This window comes from Neomonachus schauinslandi, chromosome 4, assembly GCF_002201575.2.
Source record: "Neomonachus schauinslandi chromosome 4, ASM220157v2, whole genome shotgun sequence".
Lineage (NCBI taxonomy): Eukaryota > Metazoa > Chordata > Mammalia > Carnivora > Phocidae > Neomonachus > Neomonachus schauinslandi.
In genome coordinates this window covers 41,896,258-41,919,966 of record NC_058406.1, presented here as the reverse complement: position 1 = coordinate 41,919,966, position 23,709 = coordinate 41,896,258, and positions in this window count along the sequence as shown.

Genomic DNA, 23,709 nt, shown 5'->3' with positions numbered 1-23,709 from the left:
CAATACATCCGTGGCGCTCTGTGATCTGGTGTCTGTCAGTCACTCTAGCCACGTCCTTCCCCTCTACCTTTCCTACTTCCTGGGCCTTCTCCATGCAGGTCCCCTGCCTGCAGCCCTACCTCCCCTCCCAGCCCCCTTCTTAGTTGGCTGACTCCTTGCCATCCTTCCAGACTCGACTCCTTTGCATCACCACCTCCTGGGGCAATCCCCAGCCTCTGGGGTTAGGCTACAGCCCCCGATCACCAGTCTGTCCAGCCTGGATCACAGGCTGCTGCTGTCTGTTTATACATGTGTCTGCCACAAAGCTGGAGTGTTCTTCTCAGGCAGGGGGCATTATCCATTCGCCTCTGGGCCCCCCAGACTGGCACAAGGTGGGTGGTTGGGTAACTGACTTGCAATGGGGCTCAGGTGGGAATGTGAATACGCAAAGCCCAGGCCTCTGGTCTGGCCAGAGAGAATAACGTGTCCTGTTTATGTGGAAGGACCGCATCTCCAACTTCACCTTTACCCTCTCTCAGCTCTGATGCCCAGAACTGGGCTACAGGGCCACACAGTCCCAGCTTCCAATACTGACTCGACCACTTACTAGTCCGGGGACCTTGGACAGCCTCTCTGAGCCTTAGCTTTCCCATGTGTAAAATGGGGATGCTAATGCTTGCCTCATAAGGTTCTGATAAAAAATGAAATGCGGGGATGCAAATAAGGGCCTGGTAGAGGGTCTGCACATAGTAGACACTTAAAAGTGGGAGTTACTCTCCCAGGGGTCTTTTTAGTAAACATGTATTAAATTAAGTACGATAGGCCTGAATCCACTAGGATGTACTATTTTTTTTTTAAGATTTATTTATTTATTTTTTTTATTTATTTGAGAGAGAGAGAATGAGAGAGAGAGAGAGCATGAGGGGGGAGGGTCAGAGGGAGAAGCAGACTCCTCGCTGAGCAAGGAGCCCGATGCGGGACTCGATCCTGGGACTCCAGGATCATGACCTGAGCCGAAGGCAGTTGCTTAACCGACTGAGCCACCCAGGCGCCCCACTAGGATGTACTATTGCATGGAGGGAGCTTTGGGAGAGGGACAAAAAGGCACCAGTTCTACCTATGTCATGAAACCAATGTCCTCGTTGGTTTAAAAGTCGGGGGGGGGGGTGGATTGGTTAAAATGGGAACTAGATTCCCTCCCAGCCCGTAGATTGTCAGATCCTAACATCCTTTGATTCTACAATTTCATGAACTACCATATGAAGCCTGAGGCCCTACCGTGGTTTTTAGGGCAAATGCGTCCAGAAATTCTACTGAAGGGCAAACAACCAGCATTGGGAGGCCAAGTCAGTCGGCAAGTCCCTACCTGCAAACATTTCCATCCACATGAGAAGGTGACTTTCTTTCTGAAGGGTTCAGAGGCAATAATGTTCAAAACAGCCACTTTGTGAATCTCAACAATGCTCAGCATTCCAGCAATCACTGTGAATGGCTGGCAGGAGCTTATGTCTGCAAAATGCAGCCTTCTAGATGAAATTTGCAGAGAAATAGAGGCTTTAGACATTACAGTGTTTTCAAATATCATTATTACTGCTCTATAAATATCCCATACCCACTGTGTATCAGGTGCCACATGGGAAATATTGGATTCAGTTGGAGATTTTCTTAAAAGACTCATAACAGTACCATATGCCAGTCATCTTGGATAATATTTACGTACGTGCTGCAGAAGCAAAGATTAGCTGTGTCAATACGTATAGAAAAACCCCACAAAAGAGAGTCTGTGGGGTGTGTATTATCGCGCTATGATCAAAAGCATTTTCCTAATTTGTTCTCTTCTTTAAGAGCTGTTTCACCCATAAACTACAGAAAGGTTGGAGGAGTGAAGAATTAATACAACAATAATCCAGGGGAAATTATCGGAGATCCCTGGGGTCTCCTACTACCAGTGATTCAGAACCTCTGCAGCTAAACTGAGCAGTTCCAGAGCTGTGAACAGCAATTAACCCTTCCATTTGCTTTTAACTACTGGGATTCAAGCACGGTCCATTCCTTTTCAATGGTCCTTGCCAGCAGACCAAAGGGGAACTTGCTTGGAGGCAAAAAAGTTTTTGCATAGGAGACATGCAAGAGGAAAAGCTACTCCTACTAATATGATTCCCAGTGCAAATTTGCACAAAAGCACTGTGCAAACAACCAGTCAGCTACTTCAGTAGGTAGGTGCTATGGACTGAATTGTGGGCCTCCCTCTTCATATGTTAGAGCTCTAACCCCCAGTGTGATGGAATTTGGAGATGGAGCCTCTGGGACGTAATTAGGTTTCAATGAGGCCATGAGGGAGGGGCCCCGTGATGGGATCAGCTCCCTCTTGAGAAGCAACAGCAGAGAGCTTGCTTCCTCTCTCTCTGTGCCACGGGAGAACAGAGTGAGAAGGGGTCCTCTACAAGCCAGGAAGAGTGCGCTCACCAGAGCTTGACCCCGTTGGCACCCTGCTCTTGGACTTCAGTCTCCAGAACCGCAGGAGAATAAATTGTTGTTTAAGGCCCCAGTCTGTGGTATTTTGTCATGGCAGCCCAAGCCGACGACTACATTGGGGTTCCAACACACTGAACTTTCATCTTAGACAGTGATGAGATCAAAACTCAGGGTTGCTTTAAGCAAAGGGACACACTCAAGCGGCCATGTAGGCGGGGAGGGGGGGTTACTGCCTTTGCCAGGCGATTGAGGGCAGGTGTCGCTGGCTCCTGGTTCTTCAGAGCTGGTTATTGACTAAGAGAAAGTGTGACTATCTGTTCGGGAATCAGTCCCAAGCTAAAAATATTAAATTATTTCATTATTTGGAGAACAGGGCAGTACTAAACAGCCTAATGCCAGCAAATGGTTTGAAATTGAGAAACACTATTGTGGAAACCAGGCGGGTGGAGGGCAGGGAGAGGAAAAAACTTAGTTTACTGTGAATTGCATTTTCCCTTTACTGCACAGTTTTCTTTTTAATTGCAAAGTGTCTGGTTGAGCAGTTATTACTGGAATTTATTTTTGTAATAAAAGCTCTTTGTTAAATCACAGTTTTATTAACAGTGACATGAACTGGATTTTGCTGTAATAAATAAGATGCTGAAGTGCTTTTAAAATTGGGAAAAACAAAACCAAACCTCTGCAGCCCACCCCAAATCTTACTATGAGTGTGAGGCAGAAAAAAAAAAAAAACAACCCAGTGACCTAATTGTATTATCTGAGAATTCTTGGGCTACTTGTGTTGAGCGTGCTGCGGGCTTGGCTGGCTTCCGGAGCCTGGTGTTCGGGAGTTGGCTCGCCCTCAAATGGCTGTGTGACCTAGGGCAAGTCCCTTCCCCTCTCTGGGCCTTGGCTTCCTCCTCTGTTCAAAACAAAGGTAAACACAAAAGGAGGCTGGATCCTTCTGCTCTGACATTCTCCTCAGGAATTTGAGCCCACTCAACAGCAGGCAGATGTTTTCTGAAAGATGAATTCCCGGACCTGGCAGAAAATGAAGGGTTAGGGACAAAATTGAAACATAAGAACCATTCACTCACCCAGGTGTGGAAACGCCAGTTTGTCACCATTATTATCTTGTCCTTCACCTCATGCTGGCGGCTGGTGGGGGGTTGGCAGGAAGGGTGTCCAGAGCCATGTGGGGGAAGCTCCAGGTCATGGGAGGAAGGGCTCAAGCCAAAGCCTGCAGGGAAGCCGGCACAAGAGTGACCTGCGGGAGCAGGCGGTTCAGAGGTGTGCCTTGGGCTGCTTACTTAGGGGCTAGATGAGGATTCTGTGCTCCCGGCAGGGCTGGGCAGGTGTCCGGCGGAGCCCACAGCACCACATGCGGACTCCTCCATCCCCGCCGGAGCCCCCTCATGCAGTCACAGAGGCCAGCCCCAGGAAGCAGACAGGAGAGGCTCAGCAGCCCTCCCACCCAGCGGGGCTGGTGAATGCCGGGGTTTGGCGGGGCTACATTAGTTTGCTCGAGCTACCATCACAAGGTACCACAGGCTGGGTGACTTAAACAACGGAACCTCATTTTCTCATAGTTCTAGAGGCTAGAAGTCCAAGATCCGGGTGTTGGCAGGGCTCATTTCTTCGGAGGCTCCTCTCTTTGGCTTGTAGATGCTCATTTTCTCCTTCTGTCTTTACACGGTCTTCCCGCAGCCTGTGTCCCAATATCTTCTTCTAAGGTGGATTAGGGCTCACCCTAATCACTTCATTTTAATTTAATCACTTCTTTAAAGACCATCTCTCTGAATACAGTCACATTCTGAGGTGCTGGGAGTTAGGACATCCACATGGGAACTTGGAGCGGACATCATTCCGCCCGTGACAGGAAGCTCTGGATGCTTTATTTTCATAGGGACCCTGTATTGGTTTCCTAGGGCCACCATAACAAATTACCACAGACTGAGTGCCTTAGCATAACCTAAGTTGATTTTCTCAGTCCTGGAGGCCAGAAGTTTGAAATCAAGGCGTCGGCAGGGCAGGGCCATGTTGTCTCTCCAAAGGCTCTAGGAGAGGTTCTTTCTTGTCCCAGCTCTGGTGTTTTCTGGCAAAGCTTGGCATTCCTCGGCTTGTAGAACCATCTCTGTGGTCTCTGCCTCCACTTCACATGGCGCTCTCCTCCCCAGGTGTGTCTGTGTCTAAACTTCCCCTCTCCTTAGAAGGTGCACCCCGATCTAGTATGACCACCCTTAACTTGATTCTACCTGCGAGACTCTCTTCCCACATTAGGTCACATTCACAGGTATTGGGAGTTAGACCTTGAACATATCTTCTGGGGAGACAAAAGCCAACCCATAACAGACCTCTTCTCCTTATGCCCCTGCCCTCCTGGCCTCAGCGCTGCTCAGATATCATTATTTGGCTGAAAGATTCAGAAAGAGCACTGACTGACCTCCCTTATTCAATACTTTTTCAAATGACAAACATCTTTTTCTTTTCCTGGTCCCTTTTCTCTCCCGCTCTCCCTCTCTTTATCTCTTTTCTTTTTCCTTCCCCCTCCCCCTCTCTTGTTTTGTCCTGTTTTTGTCTCCGCTCTGTCCCTGTCTCTCCCTGTCCCCACTCCCCTCTTGGTGTCCCACCTTGCTCAGGTACCTGCTGAGAAGACATCATCTTTTTCTCAGACATGATGACCAGGAAGAATGTTTCTCAGTTGTTATGAAAATCCTGAGTGTCTGCTTTGTTCCGGGGAGCACACAAAGGCTTTCCTCTCCAGCTTGTCATGGATTGGGGCTGCTTTTTTCAAGTGTTTTATAATAATTATTTGGCTTTTCACCCTTCTGCATTCTCTCTGGAATTAATAAAGTTAAAAAAAATTTTTAAAAAGGCTGGTTGTTTCCTTCTACTAAGGAAGCCCCAAACTGAGACGAGTCAGTTAATTCAGCATGAGTCCACTCTGTGCCCAGTGGAGGAGACAATTGCTGGTCCCTTGTTAATAGGAGCCCATCATGGGCCATGTGTGGGGTTTGCACATAGATACAGGATCATGCAATCCCAACTTTTTCTAAATTTTCCTTGTTAGTGCCCTTGAAGCTTCTAAACCAGATTTTTTTTCTAGGCTGCCCCTGTCTATCTGGTTGGTCTATTCTGGATCCAAATCTTGGTTCATTGCCCTCACCAAGGAATGCAGATGCTTAAGCCCTGAGGGAACAATTAGCAAACCAAATCTAGCAGAGTATTAAAAATAGGCCACGACCAAGTAGGGCTTATCATAGGAATTCAAAGAAGATTCCAAGAAATGAACCATTGATTCACACCACACCATGGATGAATCTCAAAATCATGATTCTGAGTGAAAGACGCCAGACAAAACAAGGGTACATATAAAACTCTAGAAAGTGCAAATTAATTTATAGTGACAGAAAGCAGACTCGTGGTTGTCTGGAGATAGGGGATTATGAGGGAGGTGTCAGGAGGAAGTGACTTCAAAGGGGCAAGAGGAAACTTTTGGGGGCAATAGGTATGTTCTCTCTAGATGGTGGAGATGCTTTCACAGAAGATATACATATGCCAAAACATCAGCACATACCCCCAAAAAGATCAAAGAAGATTCCACGTTTCAGAAATCTATTAATGCAGTCAAGTGTACAAGATTTGGTACAAGGGGTGCAGCTTGGCCAGGCCCCCCCCCCCCCCCAGCAAGTACAAGCTGGGACTTGCCCACAACTCTCTAAGAACTATGAGTCCCCACTTACTCAGACCCGAGAGGCTCTTGCTGAGGGCACCACTGGCCAGAGCCCGGGCTCCAGGTCTCTCTGTCTCTTCGATCCTGTTCCTTTGTCTCCTCCACATGGACCTGACTCCCACAGGGCCACACTTCAGCCTGTGCGTGAAGGGGCTTTCTAGCCATGCTGCCCACACAGGGTAAAGAAAGAGACCCTTGCAGCTGCTTCCTATTTGAACAAGCAGGGGTGCTCCTGGCACCCCGATTTCTCTGCTGAACTCAGGAGAGACAGGCATAATCAAGGAGAGTGGATGCAGCTTTTTAAAGACATTTAATACCTGCCCATTGAAAAAAAAGAACATCCACACAGAAAATTAAATGAATGCACTGCTCAAAAGACAGGTTGGGGAAGTCTTTTGATCAGATCTGGGAATGCAGCCAGGAAAAAATCATTTCCACAGCCCCGCCGGGAATGGAGACAATAACCCTGTTAGAGAAACCTTTGGGAGGGGCCAGTCCTGACGGCCCTCTCTGGAAGGGGTCCCTACCACCCCTTTTATCCTGGAGCCACATTCTCTACACAGTTCTTTAGGACCTTTGATTGTTCTCTCTTGGCGGGGGGGGCAGGGGGGGTCCCTCGGCTGGGGACTATGTTAACTGTGGTACATCCTTCCTGTGGAATACTACTCAGCAATAAAAAGGAGGGAACTGCCCACACACGCAGCACCATCGCTGAATCTCAAGAAGAATATACTAAGTGAAGGAAGCCAATCTCAGGACACGTACTGATTCCCTTTCTATGATATTCTGGACAAAGTAAAGCTACAGTGATAGAAAGTGTAGAGGGACCAGAGCTGGGGTGGGGAGGCATCAATGGCAAAGTGTCCCCAGGGAACTTCTGGGGACGATGGAAATGCTCTATGTTTGTTTGTCAAAACTTCTCAAACTGTGTTAACAGGTAAATTTTATCACATGTGAATTATCCCTCAATAAAATTGATTGAAGATCACTGAAAAAAGAAGGAAGGAAGGAAAGAAAGAAAGGAAGAAAGGAAGAAAGAAAGAAAGAAAGAAAGAAAGAAAGAAAGAGGGCGCCTGGGTGGCTCAGTCGTTAAGCGTCTGCCTTCGGTTCAGGTCATGATCCCAGGGTCCTGGGATCGAGCCCCGCATCGGGCTCCCTGCTCGGCGGGAAGCCTGCTTCTCCCTCTCCTACTCCCCCTGCTTGTGTTCCTGCTCTCGCTCTCTCTCTGTCAAATAAATAAATAAAATCTTAAAAAAAAAAAAAAAGAAAGAAAGAAAGAAAGAGAAAGAGGTGGGGGGGAGGGGCGAAGGAGGGTGGCAGCCACTGGCTGTGGCTGGGTGCTTGTCCCTGCCCTCACAAGCATCTGGGAGGGGTTCCTTCAGTATCTTTCTGGTGATGAGCAGCCCTGTGGGAAGTCCTCACCAGGCCCAAGACCCCCCGGCACTCACACTTATGTGTGAATGAGTGAATCCAGAGACCACTCCACCAGGAGGGGCACCTGGGACCACAGCTCCCACAGATGAGAGGAATGGCAGGTCCCTGACCTCCGCCCAATAGGCTCCCTGGCCGATGCCATCCTGGCTGGGCTCCTGAGGACTGCCTGCTTCCTTCATCCCCAGCCCCCACTGAGCCCCTCCTGGGTGCCAAACCCCCTGCAGGTGCCGCTGACTTTGAACTCTCCCGAGGTGGTGGTGAGGCCCCTGGAGAGCAACATCATCGGATTGTCACTGTAGGAAAACCCCCGCGGCAGGAGACTTCTGTAAGCCACAGCTACACACTGAAGACACGTGCGGCTCTTCCAGGGCACTCGGGTGCGCGCAGGCTCAAGGAACACAGAGGCACGTTGTGGATTATGTACAGCTACGATGGCCCGCCTCAGACGGCCCTGGGGAGCCAGCAAGTGTTCGAACCCCATCTCACGGGTGGGCGCACAACGAAGAGACATTCCCAGACTCCCAGTCATTTTGTGCTGGCCCACACTGGAGTCTGGTACATTCCTCATCACACTGCGAAAGGGGAGAGGAGAAAATGCACACATTTCTGTGTTCTGTGGTTGGGTGTTGTCAGAGGCTGCAAAGCCTGAGCCCTCTCCCGTGGGGGGCCACCTGCCCGTGTCCTGGAGGACTGCCAGGCCAGCTGCAGAGCACATCTGCTCCCACCCTCTGGATCTCTGTCCACACCGCAGAGGCTTGAGCTCACCTAGATGCCATTTGGGACTATGACCAGCAGGGGGCGCCCCAGGACTGACGACTTCTTTGGACGGGCCCACAAGGATCACCCAGAAATCCTGTCCTTCACACACTCAAGATGAGTGTCCCTGCTCTTCCTCTTCTTCCCGAAGCCCAGATGGTCAGATGTCTTCAGTAAATCATGTTCAGATGAGCCCTTCTGCACCTGACACTCTTCACCAGGCCCAGCCCTTTGGAACAAGCCTTTCTCACCAGGAGAAGCTTTTCCAAGAGGACTGGTCAGTCCCATTCATCGAGGAAGGCAGACAGATAATTGTAGGGTGAAGGCTGGGGGCGGGGGGTTGCTGATTGGACAAGGTTCCTAGGGGCCCCTACTATGATTCACCAGAGCCATGTCTTGAAGCCTACTCAACCTGTTCCTTCATTAGACCCCCTCACTCTCTGGGATCTGGGGTGTCAGAATCTTGGGACCCTACTCCCACAACACCCACACTGGGTAGGTTTGGCTCTGACCCAAGGCCAAGGGTTTGGGTCAGGTTCATCCTGAAGTCAGTTCCAGGGGTAGCCCAGAACTGCCCTGGGTGGCAGGGGGTACCGTGGGGCCGGAGGAGGTGTTCTTTAGTTACTGTAGGGTGAGAGCAGGCAGCCTTGCTCAGGAGTGTGCAGTGTGTTATGCAGACAAGCCTCAAGCAAGCAGAGTTCAGTGCTGCAGTTAAGTACCACGTACAACAAAGTTAATCCCACACCTACGTAAAGACACACGTGATGGCACTTGTGTGGCATGATAATTGCACAGAAATAGAAGATGTGTTGTGTAAAGGACTGTAATTAATCCTGCTTTTGCTCAGCAAACCTTTTCACAGCTTCCTGTCCTCTGCTAGTGCTCTGCTGCCTAAAGTAGAGGTGATGGTTTCTCTTGACACCAGTTTCATGTCCATCCTACCCACCAGGACAGAGACATCGATTTTTGGAATCATCCTTCTCCTACTTGCAGTCCTCGTGGTTTAGATGGTGCCATCCCCACACCCAACCTCAGGAGTGAATATGTGACCCAGACATGCCCAATCAGAACACCACATGCACCTGTGCCCCAGTGACTAGTTTAGGAATGGGCATGCAACCCAGTCACAGTCAATGAAACTCAACCCTTAGACTTTGGTTAGATCTGTGGGGAAGAAAGAAATCTCTCTTTCTGCTGGCCTTCATGTGGAGAAAGTGAGGTCAACCCATGTTATCCTAGTTGAGTGGGGGAAAAAAAGCAGAGAGACCAGGTCCTATTGACATCATTTGATCTCCTGGATCCAGCCATGCCTGAAGCCACCATGAACTTTTATGTTATGAAAGCCAGTAAATTCAATTTTTTGTTTAAGTCAATTTGACTTAGGTTTATGCCACTTACAAGTAAAAATATCTCACAGTAGAGAAATTTAAGGCCAAAGGAAGATAGGTGGGGAATGAGAGGGAACCAATCAGATAGGAGGGCCTGAACTTGGACAGGTACTAGGGAGAGAGAGAAGTGGACAGATTCAAGAAGAGCTTAACAGACATCATCAGTGGGACTCCCTGAATGAATGGATTTGTTGGGAGAGGGAGAGAGTGGAGTGAGGATGAGCCTGGGGGCCAGCGTCATGCTATTGTTACAAACAAAACCAAAAGGAGTCCAGCCTTGAAAATTTCCTGGGGGGACAAAACCAGTTTAGTCATACAAGCAAAGCTTCATTTAGTTTATTTCGCAAGGCTAACTTGACCTGGGTCATTTCTTGCTTATGCCTCTGAAAATCATAAGCAAAACTTGTTTTCCAAGAATGATATGAAGTAACCACTGACCAATTTCCTATCATTTAAGAAAATTCTAATATTATAACCAATTGCTGTGAAGAATAAACAGTCATGGCTTTCTCGCTAAGATAAGCTGTTTTATAACGACATACCCTTGAGCCTCATTCCATGTTTTGGTTTGAGCGCTCCTAGTTTGCAAACTGTCTTTTTTGATGTGTGCACAATAATTCTTTACTAATTACTACTTCAGTGAGTCTTTGGTTTTATGTTGGCTGTTTCTGAAACTTTGACATCATTCACAAGGCAGAGAGTATGAGGAGGAGGGGTCCATGGAAAGTCACCAGCTTCCACTTTGCAATGTGTGGCTCAGGTGCCCGTGGGCAGCCACATGGGCTGCTGGCCGTGGGGATCTGAGTAGGCACTGTGGTAGGTCAGCAGAGGGGAGTATCTGGAATCCTCGAGAGTGGAGACGTTGCCGGGGAGAGGACAGGAGGAGTGTATCCTCAGCACTAACCTACGCCTGGTGTGTGATGGGAGCTCAGTGACAACTTGCTAGATGAACGAGTGAAGGACAAAGGAAAAAGCAGCAGGGCTGGTGGACTACAGATATGAATTTGGTCCAACTTCTTACCAAAAAAAAAAAAAAATCAGATTGGGACATTAGGACACCAGGCTGGCTTGTTCCTTGGGATGGGCACTTTGTCTGGCACCTCCGAGAGGGCCCATCTCCTCCAGTTCCGGGGCCAGATTCCGCCCCCCACCCTCCTCTCTCCCTTATGCCATCTCCAGTCATAGCCAGAAAGAGCTGGCAAGGAAACAGGCCCCTTGCTTTCATTTTCCTTTGCAAGAGCTTGGTCTTCCTTTGACATCGGTGCCTCTTCGCACCTGGCCCTGGCCCCTCTGTCCTCCTCTCCCCACTCCCCGGCAACTTCTCCCTCTCCAGACACGTCCATTTGCTGACCACCACGGGGCATACTCAGACCCAGATGGCCAGCAGCCCACGGGACAGCTGCCTGGCTGCCCACGGGCACCCAAACCACACATTTGCAAGGTGGTTGCTGGTGTCTTTCTGGGTACCCCCTCCTCCTCCTCGTACTCTCTGTCTTGGTGAATAGCATGACCCTGGCCCCTGGCTCATCTTCACTCCTCTCTTTGTCCTCCAACCCCACCAACCACCATTTAATTACTCACCCAGTCCCTTTGATACTACAGCTAAATTCTTCTGCCCACTTTGCTCTTCCTCAATCCCTCTCTGACTTCAGAGCCTTGAATCTGGCTGGTCGGCCTTCATTCTTTACCCTTCCTCCTCTACCCCCAAGCTCCCCTGGTGATACAACAGGGGGCAGCCAGGAGCCAGCCTCACCCACACCTGTCCCTGGACCACAGGGGTTGTCGCTGTCATCCACCAAAGTTGCGCAGGCTCCAGGCACTGTCCAGCCCAAAGGCAGTTAAGTGAGCTCCTGAACACGGTGGGTATTTGGGGCGCTGGGACGGAAGCTGTAGGTAGAGAACAGGTGGTGGGGCCAACAGTCTCCTTCACACTGCTGGGATTTTTGAAATTATGGTATAATAATACTTTTAAAATATCAGTTTCCAAGTGTTTATTTCTAGTATGTAGAAATACAGTTGATTCCCATACATTGGCCTTGTATCCTGCAAACTTGTTAAACTCCCTTATTATTTCTAGTAGCTTTTTTAGGAGGTGTAAGATTTTCTACATAAACGATCATGTCATCCGTGAATAAAGAAGTTTTACTTCCTCCTTTTCAATCTGTCAGCATTTTATCTCTTTTTCTTTCCCTATCGTACTGGTTAGTACCTCCAGGATAATATTGAACAAAAGTGATAGAGAGGTCATCCTTGCCTCGTTCCTGATCTTAGAAGGTATTCCACTTTCTTAGAAATCACTCAGACTCTTAGCATCACGTATGATATCAGCTGAATGTTTTTTGTGGATGCCTTTCATATCAGGTTGAGAACATTTCCGTCTGTCCTTAGCTTGCTGAGAGCATGAGAGGAGACTAGATTTTGTCAAAACATTTTTCTTGGGACGCCTGGGTGGCTCAGTCGGTTGGGCGTCTGCCTTCGGCTCAGGTCATGATCCCGGGGTCCTGGGATCGAGCCCTGCATTGGGCTCCCCGCTCCGTGGGGACCCTGCTTCTCCCTCTGCCTCTGCCTCTCTCTCTCTCTGTCTCTCATGAATAAATAAATAAAATCTTAAAAAAAAAACATTTTTCTTGTATTAAGATGATCATATGTTTTTCTTTTTCAGTCTGTTAAGATATTAAACTCTCCTTACATTCCTGGGATCGACTCCACTTAGTCACGATGTTAACATCTTTTTATATATTGTTTGATTGTTAAGAATTTTGCAACCATGGCTGGTGGGGAACATGAATGGTTCCCTGTTGTACGTGAGGGACATTGTGTCCCCTGCTCCCTGTGGGTGGCTCTTTCCCTAGACTTGGGTTGTCCCTACACCACATGCCCTGGTCAGTTCTCAGCTGAAGGCATGAGCAAAACAGATCTCCAGAGCTTTCTCTCTGGGCACCTCTTCTCTGGTGCCAGTGGACCTTAGTATCGCAGCTCTCTAGACTTTGTCTCCTCAACTCGGGAGGACGGCTCCACCTGGATTCCCCTAATTGTACCACAGCCTGAGCATGCTCTCCAGGCAGGAAGCTGAGGTACCGAAGGCTCACTCCTCAGGGCAGTTCCTCGCTCAGGGATCCAATGTCCTGTGCTATCTGTTGTTCAATGTCTGAAATCCACTGTTTCATATATTCTATCCAGCGTTTGTCTAGTGTTTCTCGGATGGACGCAAAGTTCCTCTTTTTATGTGAGAACTGTTTTTAGGTAGTCCAGATTCTCTGTTTTTCTTACTCAGCATTTTAACATAAGCATTTTCATGGGATCATAAACTTTCCACAGATGTCACTGTGAGGGATGCAAAATCTCCCGTCAAGTAGAAAGAGGTGTGACCCTCCCCACAGCAGGCACTCTGCCTTCCCTCCTCAGACTTCGCCCATCACTCTGACGCACTTCCTAACAGAACACGTTCTGTGCCACGAACTTCAATGAGGTGGTGATTAAGGACTGCCGAAGAAGCGCTTTTCAATTTAAAACTATTTTTTTTTTCCTGAATGGAGCAGGTGTCTGGAAGTCACAGTTACAGGAATGAAAAGATCACATTATTCACAATTTTCCTGTAATTAAACTCATCCACTTTCTGAATGAGGCCCTGTGCCCAAAATAATAATAACTGGGGCTCCCACTTGGGGACCTCTCACTGCCTCCACACCAGGCAACTTCTTGGGCACCAGAGCTGGGCTGTGGTTTGCTCCAGAGGCTGGTGAACCCCAAGAATGCCTCTCCAGGAGCCCAGAGCAGGCCAAGGCCTGTTGTTAGCCGAACTCTAACTCCACCTTTGTTCCCTCTGGTGCTGGTGGAGACCTGGGGGAGAAGACAAAGAGAGCACATTATGAGGGGGTTGATAAGATAAACTTAACAGCAAGGCAATGCTTAATTACCACCACTTATTAAGACTCAGTGCTCCGTATTTTAATCCTCACAAAAAGCCTGTGAGGGACAGATTGGGAAATTACAGCTCAGAGAAGTGAACTAACTTGCTCAAGGTCACACAGCTGAGTTGGTGGTGTTCCTGGACGGTTTAACTCCAAAATCATTTCTTTGAACCACTATGATTTGTTTAGCTAATAGAAGCCTCCCCACACCCCTGAATTCCCATCCGCCCTTCTCCCCCACAAGAAGTCCAGGGGAACTTAGGTGACTGGGATGGCCTGAGAAGTACTGAGCCCCAAGAAATCCTGACTGTGAGTGGCCTGAGTAGGTCCTCTGCCCTGTGCAGGTCTCTCCTGCCCCTATGCCCACAACCTGCCCCCAAGCTCCAGAGCTCTTCTCCTCCCCTGAGCTCTAAAAGAACCAGAAGTTTCTTTAGTGAAGTCTGTCAACTGTCAGTTGACAATTGTCCCAGTGTGGTGTAGTCTCTTTTGGAATTCTCTGGGTATCAGTCTTCCAACTTTACTGATGAGGAAACAAAGCCCAGTGGATAAGGGATAATTTGTCCAAAGAAAGTTAAAGGAAACAAAACAAAGTTTGAACGGAGGCCTGCTGAGGATCCTGTCATACCCTGCTGAAAGATGACCCACCGGTGGCCCAACTTTGTATTTATCGAGAGCCTTCACGTCCCTCATCTCCTGTGTGAACCCATACATACTTACTGAGTGGAAAACAGAAGGCGCTCTGTCTCTCCTGGGGGGAGGAGGCATGTGGAGGATCAGACAGATCACAGATATTACACTCTTAATCCAAGGCCGGCCTGACCACACAAATTGATTCTGAGGCTTCCTCTAAACCACTCTGTGGTTTAGTACCCTTCAGGGTACTTGGTTAAGGACAACAAAAATGGACTTGAGCAACTTGAGCAGGGGAGGGGTTTGCTGGAAGGATATTCTACAGTAACAGCTAACCTCACTGAGCCCTTGCCGGGTCCAGGCACGAGCCAAATGCTTGACCCATGTAAACTCATTTTATAGATGAGGAAATCAAAGCATGGTGCAGTGAAGCAAGTTGCCCAAGATCAACAGCTAGTACTCGGAAGAGCCAGCATTCCATCTGGCTGGCTAGTTCTGGAGCCCAAACTCTTCATAGCCATGGGTGGCTTTCTCGCTATTATCTCTGATGGTCTTCCTGCTTCGTGTCCCTCCTTCAGGAGCCAAGGTCCCAGCAGAGTTTTGAGCTAAGTCCATGTCCCACCTTTCAGGGAGAGGAGAGGAGACCATCTGTTCTGCCTGGGTTTCCAAAGTGGGAAGCATGGCCCTACATCTCGACTGTCTTGAGATTTCCCCCACATGTGGAAGGTGTTTCAGATACTGGCTAATCCTCAAAGGTCAATGGCATTCTACAAGACTGAGAGGACTCCTAATGAAGACTGTCCGTTATGTGCAGCCCTCAAAACCTTAGGCCCCCAGGTGGGGAGATAAGCACACAGACTCTGGTCTCCTTAGCAAATAGGGTTGTTCCTGGGTTTTGGGGTAGAGTGGGTAACTTGGAGCACGGGCTGGTGGTCCTTGGTGGGGACAGTAGGGCTGGGTCCCCTCGATGCCCAGGCTGGAAGCCATGGTTCTCAGGATGGTGTCAGCATCCCTCCCCCCGTTTTCCTGAGAAACGGCAGCGGCTGCCTCCCCATCCCTGGAGTCACATCCAAGGAGAGCAGAGCTGCTATCTTTGTTTGGTATTTTTCAATGTCAGCAGCAGAGAAGCAAAATCAGCCCAAAGGGCTGTTTAATTGCAATATAAAAAAATCATGCTTTTTCAAGGGAAAAAAGGAGAGTCCCCACCCCTTCGGTTTCCAGCGCAGTACCATCTCTGCTGATTCGGCCTCATTCAAATCCAAACAAGCGCATTCATCATTGCAAAAAGTGCCATTCAAGCGAACGCTCTCCACAGGCCTGTGTTTCGCCTCAAATGTTCCCAAGCCCAATTAGGCCTCCTGCAAGCTCCTGGACCCCAGCAGAGCGGTGTGGAGGGAGAGGCTATGGCAGCTCCCTGGAAAAGGCTGGCTGGCTGCCTGGTTCCCTGCCGGGGCAGAGGGAAAGTCAACAGGAGCTCTGGACTGAGTCAGAGGTCTTGGCCTAAACGTCAGCCCCGACCCAGGACATGTCCCTTCCCCTCTCCAGGGCTTGGTTCCCTATCTGGAAGATCAGAAGTCAGGCTGGGTCAGGAGCAGCGAGTATGCGAACCTTGCACCCCCATTTCCCCCTCTCCTGCCTAGACCCACATCTCTAACTGCTCAAGGGTTTCTATCCTGAGCCCAGATTTGGTCTCCGAATCCTTCTCAGCACAGCACTTCAGGCAACTAGCACTTATGACGTGCCTTGCCACCGCTGGGCTAGGAGGGGCTCCTGGGTGTCTTCCCGGTCATGCACTTGAACTTTGCGAGCAGTAGTAACAGGCACCAGACCCTCGCTATGTGCTTCCTGGGGGCGGTCTATGTGAATACTTATTTAACCCACTGGGCTACCTCATGACTATTACCGATAGCCCCACCTCATGGAGGAGGCCCAGACGGGGGTAAGAACTTGTCCAAGTTTACACTGCTGGTAACCAGAGGAGTCAGATTCAGGTCATCTGGTTAAGACTCTGAGCTCTAACCCTTTAGACGAGGTAGGTCAGTCAACAAAGAGCCAGCCTCTGAATAGAAGCGGGGCCACCCCTGGGTCATCTTGATGGCCCCAGCATTCTGCACTCAATAAATGTTCGTCCAATCAGCAGGTGAATGAATGAATGAATGAATGAAGTGAAAACTCGAGACTACAGGGGACAACACAATAATAACGACAATAAACGGCTGCCAGTTATTAAGTGCTTACTGTTTGCCAGATGGACCCAAGGCCCCCAACTCAGAGGAGCTCACTGAATATTTGTTGAAAAATGATAGTAATACTTGTCTCGTCCAATATCCCCACACCCCTTTGAGATAAGAACCACACGGCCCCGTTTTATCTAGGGGAGAATGTTCCCCCTGGTTAGTTTCCTGTGTTGGCAAAGAGCAGAGGGGGGCTCTGTGCCCAGGTCTGACTCTCAGTCCTGCCCCTTCTGGACTCTACCTCGGTGCTAGGGGAGGACCAGGGAAGAGGGCAGTTGGATAACTTGGAGCCAGGTGTGTCCTTGTTAACCAGCCTGGGGAATCCCCACCCCCACAAGTCGCTGAGAAAAGGCCAGTTAGGAGACCAGCCCGGGGCGGCCTCCCGGTTTCTTCCATCTGCATCTGGTCCTGCTCTGCCTGGTCGCTCGGTGACAAGAGGGCTGGCCCAGTGGGGGCAGTGGGGGGGGCAGGCGGCGGTGGGGGGCACAGGGGGGTGGATGCCCTCCGTACCCTGCACCTCCCCTCCTGCCACCAGCAAGAGCCAGCTGCCAGGGAAGGGAACAGCCTGGCCACACTCAGGCACTCGCTACCACTGTGCAGCTAGGAACCCAGGTGACTCCTACAACAGCCCTGTTGGTAGGTCATTCTGATCTCTCTTTTTCAGATGAGGGAACGGAGACCCAGAGAGCTTCCATGACTTAGCTGAGCATCCCCGATATACCTGTCAACAACGGCCACAGGACTAGCAACCTGGACATCTCCGTGCTGCAGAATAATAAGCACTTATATGCCCTCACCAGTCCCTGGGGGGTGGCTGCCGCGGCCCTGCCCCACATGTCTCATCCTCAGCCTGCGACGTCAGGCCAGCCGGGACACGTCCTCTTCCAAGCCGCGGCAGGGGCACGCAAGCCCCATGGCAAAGCACACTTCAAGCTCCCGCCTGCATCGCCTCTGCCAACTCCCGAGTCGTGGGGATGCACTGGTGCGCTTTCAATTAAGGCTTTGGGCTCTTCAGAAGAAAAGAGACAGACCCATGCATATCAGCACGGCAGTAATACACGTTCCACCCAGACTGCTTTTGGGGTACAGAGGCAAATAAAAAGGAAGGAAGGGAGGGAGGGAGGGAGGGAGAATCCAGAGGGTGGACATGTGAGCAAATGGCCTCACATCTCTGAGCTGAAATTTCTTCACCTTTAAAATGATGACACAGATGAGTATGTTTTAACATGCTGTGGAGGGACAAAATTAGGTTATGGCACAGCATGGAAAGTAGAATCTCATTTTCACAGCTTTGTATTCATATTTGATTAGTATATGCGTGTGCATATGTATTGGGGCGCATCTATGTCTGAAAAAGGTTCACCTAAATCTTACCAGTGGTTTTCTTGCAGTGGTGAGATTTGCAGTGATTTTTTATTTTTTCTGTTCACTTTATCTACATAAATATTTTTACCAGGAGAATGTATTACATACATCATCAGAGAAAGTAATGAGGGCAATTACATTTTGCTAAACAAAACCCAAGTCACCAGTGCTTCTGTCCCATCCCCAGTGCCCTCTGATGGAGGTAGCCCACCTGCTTGGTGTCCCTCTTTTGGAGCCCAGGCCTGCTTATCTCCCAGAGAGGGTGCAGACCCACACACACTCCCTCCACATTCTGGCCTTGTGCCCTTGTTCTTCCTGCTCACTGCCCTGAACACTCTGGACATCTTATCTGGCACATTTCATTTCCCTTCCCTGTTCCCATGATCTTTAGCAACACGGAGTTAATGTCCACTAATACTCTTCGAGGTTGGAATTCATTCGTTCATTCATCGTTCATTCATTCATTCATTCATTTTTCCATATATTCACTCATGTATCCATCTACTCATCGAACATTCACTGGTGCCCACTCTGTACTAAACTCTGTACTGGATTCCAGGAGCCAGCCCTCAAAATTCCCATGTGACAGGCACCAGCTCATAATAACATGCACAAAATGCCACAAGAGCACAGAGGAACACTTTGGTTCTCCTGCTCTAACCCTCAAGCTTACAAATAGAGAAATATTATCACCTTCCTCCGACAGAGAGGCATGACAGCGGCCCCAGTGTCAGGGCTGGCAGCCCCTTCGAGGCATCTGTGAAGGATTGTAGATACGCGGCCAATGTAGCATCTCTTCTCCCAGCCCATGATCGTGGCAGACATTCCTGATCAAACAGGCTTTCCCCATGAACTTGGGGCACCTTTGAGTCAATGTCTGCACTCTGTTCCAGGCAGCCATACCAGGCAACTGGAGTTGGCCTGTGGGTTATCAAGTCCAATTCTGGGTTGGGGAATAAAGACTCAGGCTCAGGGGCACTGAAGGTCATTTGACAGTTAATCTCCTGACTCCTTGCCTTAGGGACAGAAAGCACGGACCGCAGAAGGATTGTGCTCGGATATACCGCGTGCTGTTCCAAACCGCCTCCCTACACGGATAGATGAACTCTCAGCTTTCTCCATTCCCTGCCCCAGGGCAGGCAGGGAGGAGAGATGATCCCTGACTGTAGAAATCCAGGAGGCGTGGCAGGATGGCTTTTTGGCAGGCTTGTAAATTGCCAAGTGGCTTAGGAAGGATAAATAAGCCGGAAGACAACGACGCCCACACACAGTAATAGGCCCAGCTTGGACGAATTTCATTTCTGATCACACCAGAATGGAGCAAGAATTATGGACAAAGTGTATAAACCTAAGTATCCGTGCTTGATAATTTACTCTCCTCACTGTCGTTTTTAATGCGCCATGTCTGCTCTTTCCAACCCAGAAAACACTAAACCCAGCCTCTTGAAGAACCTCTTCACACTACAATATGCCAAGAGTCTTTCTCAAGATTTGTCATGGTTCCCATGGGAGCTTCCCCACCCTGTGACCCTGCTGTGGGTACTAAACACGAGAATGAGTCTGCAGAGGGGGCACATGACATATGGTCTGTATGTTAACATCAAGTACACACACGTGCCCATATCCACACTCCTTTCTCCAAAGCCCCACCACATTTTAGGCATAAGAACGAGTTGGGAGCATAGGCTTTGGGGTCACGTGGACTTGAACTGGAATACTAACCCCAACACCTACAAATGGTGGGAGTTTGGAGGAGGCATTTAATCTCTCTCACCCTCAGTGTCCTTATTTATAAATGGACTAATGACATCTACCTCGTGGGGTTGTTGTGTCCATGCTGAGAACATGCATCTGACACTTAACAAAGTTCATGGTACCCAGTGAAGACTTTAAGCATGACAGTTATGATCATGGTTATTGTCCAGACACAGGATGATGGACCTGCCCCTTGGGGCCTGCTGAGATGCTTCCAGGCTGAGGTTCACAGAGCCCATGACTGGATACAGAATTGACTCAGAATATATTGGATGGATGGATGGTCTGACGGGTGGATGGATGGATGGTTGGATGGTTGGATGGATAGATAGATGGATGGTTGGATGGATGGATGGATGGATGGATGGATGGTTGGATGGATGGATGGATGGATGGATGGATGGATGGTTGGATAGATGGATGGACGGATGGATGGATGGATGGATGGATGGATGGATGGATGGTTGGATGGTTGGATGGATGGATGGATGGATGGTTGGATGGTTGGATGGATGGATGATGGATGGATGGATGATGGATGGATGGATGGATGGATGGATGGATGGATGGATGGATGGTTGGATGGCTGGATGGTTGGATGGATGGATGGATGGATGGGTAGATAGGTAGATGAATGGACAGGTAAAGGACTAGATGGAAGGATGTCTGACTAGGTTCTATTTGGGGCAAGAAAACATCAAAGCAGGGATTTGAGAAGGCTCAAGTGTGCTCTTTCTGACATCAGTCTCAAAGGTGACATTTCCTGCTTCCCTCAGTAACCCATCACTCACCCACCATTAGAGAATTTCCCTAAACTCTTCCCAAACTCATCAGCAGGACTACACAGATTCAGGCACATCTCTCACTTTGTTTTGCCTCATCCAGTCCCAAATCCTTACCTTAGCATTCAGGCCCACTGCAGCCAGGCCTGTCCACCCACCCCCTGAGCTGGGCACAGCAGGGGGCTCCACAGAGGGCAGGGATGGCTCTGGGAGGTGCCAGGAGCCCTGCTTTGCAGTTCGACTGAGGCATATAAGGGAGGCTCCTGCTAGCAAGTGTGAGTAGGGTGAGGTTCTGGGCCCCTTCAAATCTGCAGAGCTGTTCGGGGTCTCATCTCAGCTGGGCCCGTGGGCACCATTCCTTCCCAGCTTTAATCAAAGGCTGCAAGTCCCCCTGCTTGGCAGTCCACCGTCTCAGCAAGATGCCCAAGGCGGCGCAGGGCGGGGCCTTCCTTGTAACTCCTGCGGTCACTTGACACACAGTAAATTGCTTTTCATGAACTCAGGCAGGAGGCAGTCCAGGGGGAGCCAATGTCTTGTGACGAGTGACATTCGGGAGGTGCAGTCTTTATTCCAAGCAGGCAGGGCTGGGGATGCCTGGCACAGCGAGCCCACGGCAGCTGCAGCCTGCTGTCCCCCAGCCCTGGCCCGGGGCCGACTAAGTCAGACCGGGGGCCTCCATGAGGGAGCGTGAACAAAGACACAGGTGGAGGTGGTGGGCGAGGTGCCCTAAAGGAACCCGTGCTAGCTGCCTGCTGTGAGTTCTGAGCTTTGGTTTCCCTCTCTTTAAAACGAGTGCAGGGGGGGCTCAGACTAAGCATCTGCCTTCTGCTCAGGTCATGATCCCGGGGTCCTGGGATCGAGCCCCGCATTGGGCTCCCTGCTCCGCGGGAAGCCTGCTTCTCCCTCTCCCACTCCCCCTGCTTGTCTTCGCTCTGTCACTTTGTCTCTTTCTGTCAAATAAATAAAATCTTTAAAAAATAATAAAATAAATAAATAAATAAATAAATAAATAAATAAATAAATAAAACGAATGCAGGGGCCTCTCCCATTTCACTGCATAATTCCAAGGAGGATCGTGCAAGCAGAAGTCATCCTAGTTAACACGGCATCCTAGTTAACAAAGGCCCTTTCCTTGCCAGGAATCCCATTCAGTGAATAGTCTCCCCTCACCTGCAAACGGCTGCCTAGGATTCCACCATGAGCCTCAGGCTGCCCAAGCCTCCATTGCCCCCTCCTGCCCCTTCCCAGAGGCAGCACTTTCTTTTTTTTTTTTTTTAAGATTTTTATTTATTTATTATTGAGAGAGAGAGAGAATGATAGAGAGAGAGCATGAGAGGGAGGAGGGTCAGAGGGAGAAGCAGGCTCCCTGCCGAGCAGGGAGCCCGATGCGGGACTCGATCCCGGGACTCCAGGATCGTGACCTGAGCCGGAAGGCAGTCGCTCAACCAACTGAGCCACCCAGGCGCCCCAAGAGGCAGCACTTTCCACGCGCTGGGAGAGAAGGCTGGAGAGGAGAAGCAGCTGCGGCCGCAGCTGGTGGCTCCCCAGCCAGCCATCTTTCATCCTGGCTGTGGGCAGGTTCAGTGAGGAGCAGCGGGGGAGCTGGGGGCCTCCCTCCAGTGCGGGCGGGAAGGGCCAGGACAGGGGGTCCAGGATGCCGCAAAGGAAGCTGGCTCTTCTACCCTCGGGAGGATGACAAGGGAGGGAAAGGTCTCCCTCAAGTGCCAGCCATTCCCAGATATGTGCAGGGTGTGTCACAAAGTGTCATGTGATGCTCCCAACAACCAGTCCTGGGTAGATATGGATTAGTATCCCCATTTTACAGGGGCAGAAACTGAGACCCAGAGAGGGCAGGGAGCATGTCCCAGCCACAGGCTGGGAGGTGGCCACGCCAGTATTTAGATCTGAGGTGGGGGTGGGTCTTGGAAACGTGACTCAGACATCTCTGTCTGAGGTGGGGGTGGGTCTTGGAAACGTGAAGGGGCAGGTGGGGATGAGAATGGAAGGCAGGTGGACAGTGAAGGGCCAAGTGTGGAGGGTGCAGGTTAAGCCATGAGTTGAGAGCAGAAGACGGGGTTGGGCCTCACTCACAGCACTGTGTTCTCCGGACTTCTCCAGTCTGGCCTCCAAGGGACCCCTAGTCCAGGGCAGGCGAGGCCTTTACCCAGGCACTGTCTCCAGGAAGCCTGGGGGGCCACAGGGAGGGGGAAGAGGTGGGGACAAGAACCGTAGAGGGGGTTTACTTCCTTCCAGTACACCCAAGGCAGGTCCCCCCCTCCTCCTGCCTCCTGTCCCCAGAGCTGTGAGGGCACAGGCAGAGGGACTGGTGGGCAGGAATGTTGTCGTGGGAAGTTCTTCCCGGGGGAAGTTGTATTAGAGGGACTCTGGCCTTCTAGAACAGTCTTGGCCTCACACTTGCTGGAACAGAGGACGCCTACCTAGGGGGAAGGGGTCCCCTGGGAGTCCTACAGTGATCCAGCACAGAACTGTTTCGTCCTGGCGGCCGGCAGCCCCCTCCACATCTCCTCAGGCTGGGCAGCCCCCCAGATCCGCATGCACCCGGGGCCAGTCCTTCCCTGGGCCTCTACCCCGGGAGACTCGCACAGCAAACGCTTCTCTCTCTCTTCTCTCTCATCTCCTTCCTCTTCTCCTCGTCCTATCTGCAGGCTTTTCCTTCCAGTGGCCCAGGCTAGACACACGCGGATCATCCAGAAGACTCTGTCCTTCCCATTCACATCCAGTTGGTCAGATCTGTGGCTTCTTCAGAGCCAAGGATTCCTCCCACTCCGAGCCCCCACCACCTGGGCCTGGAGGCTCACAGTCGCTGCCCACTGGTCTCTCGGCTTCCCCCCCGGCCCCTGCAGTCCCTTCTCAGATTAGGGGCAAGAATGAGCCTGATTCACATCAGATCACAGCCCCCCGCCCCGGGCTCAGAACACTGAAGGGCTCCTAGCGCATTCGAGCAAAACCCAAGATCCTTACTGTGGCGCCTAGGCCCCACCTGACCTGGCCCCGTCCCCTCGCTGGTTCCCCCTTGCCTGCCCCTTGCTCACTCTGCTCCCACCTCACTGGCCTCCTGTCCGTTCCTGGTGCTCCCAGGCACACCCCCATCAGGTCTTCACCCTGGCTCTTCCCTCCACCTGGAACACCCACCACCCTCTTCGATACTGCAACCTGCCCGCCCAATCTCCTTCACCTGCTCTCCTTTTCCTCTTAGCACCTTCTAACAGCTACATCATTTGCTTACTGTGTCTACTCTGCGTGGTTCTCCTGCTCAGGTAAGGCAGA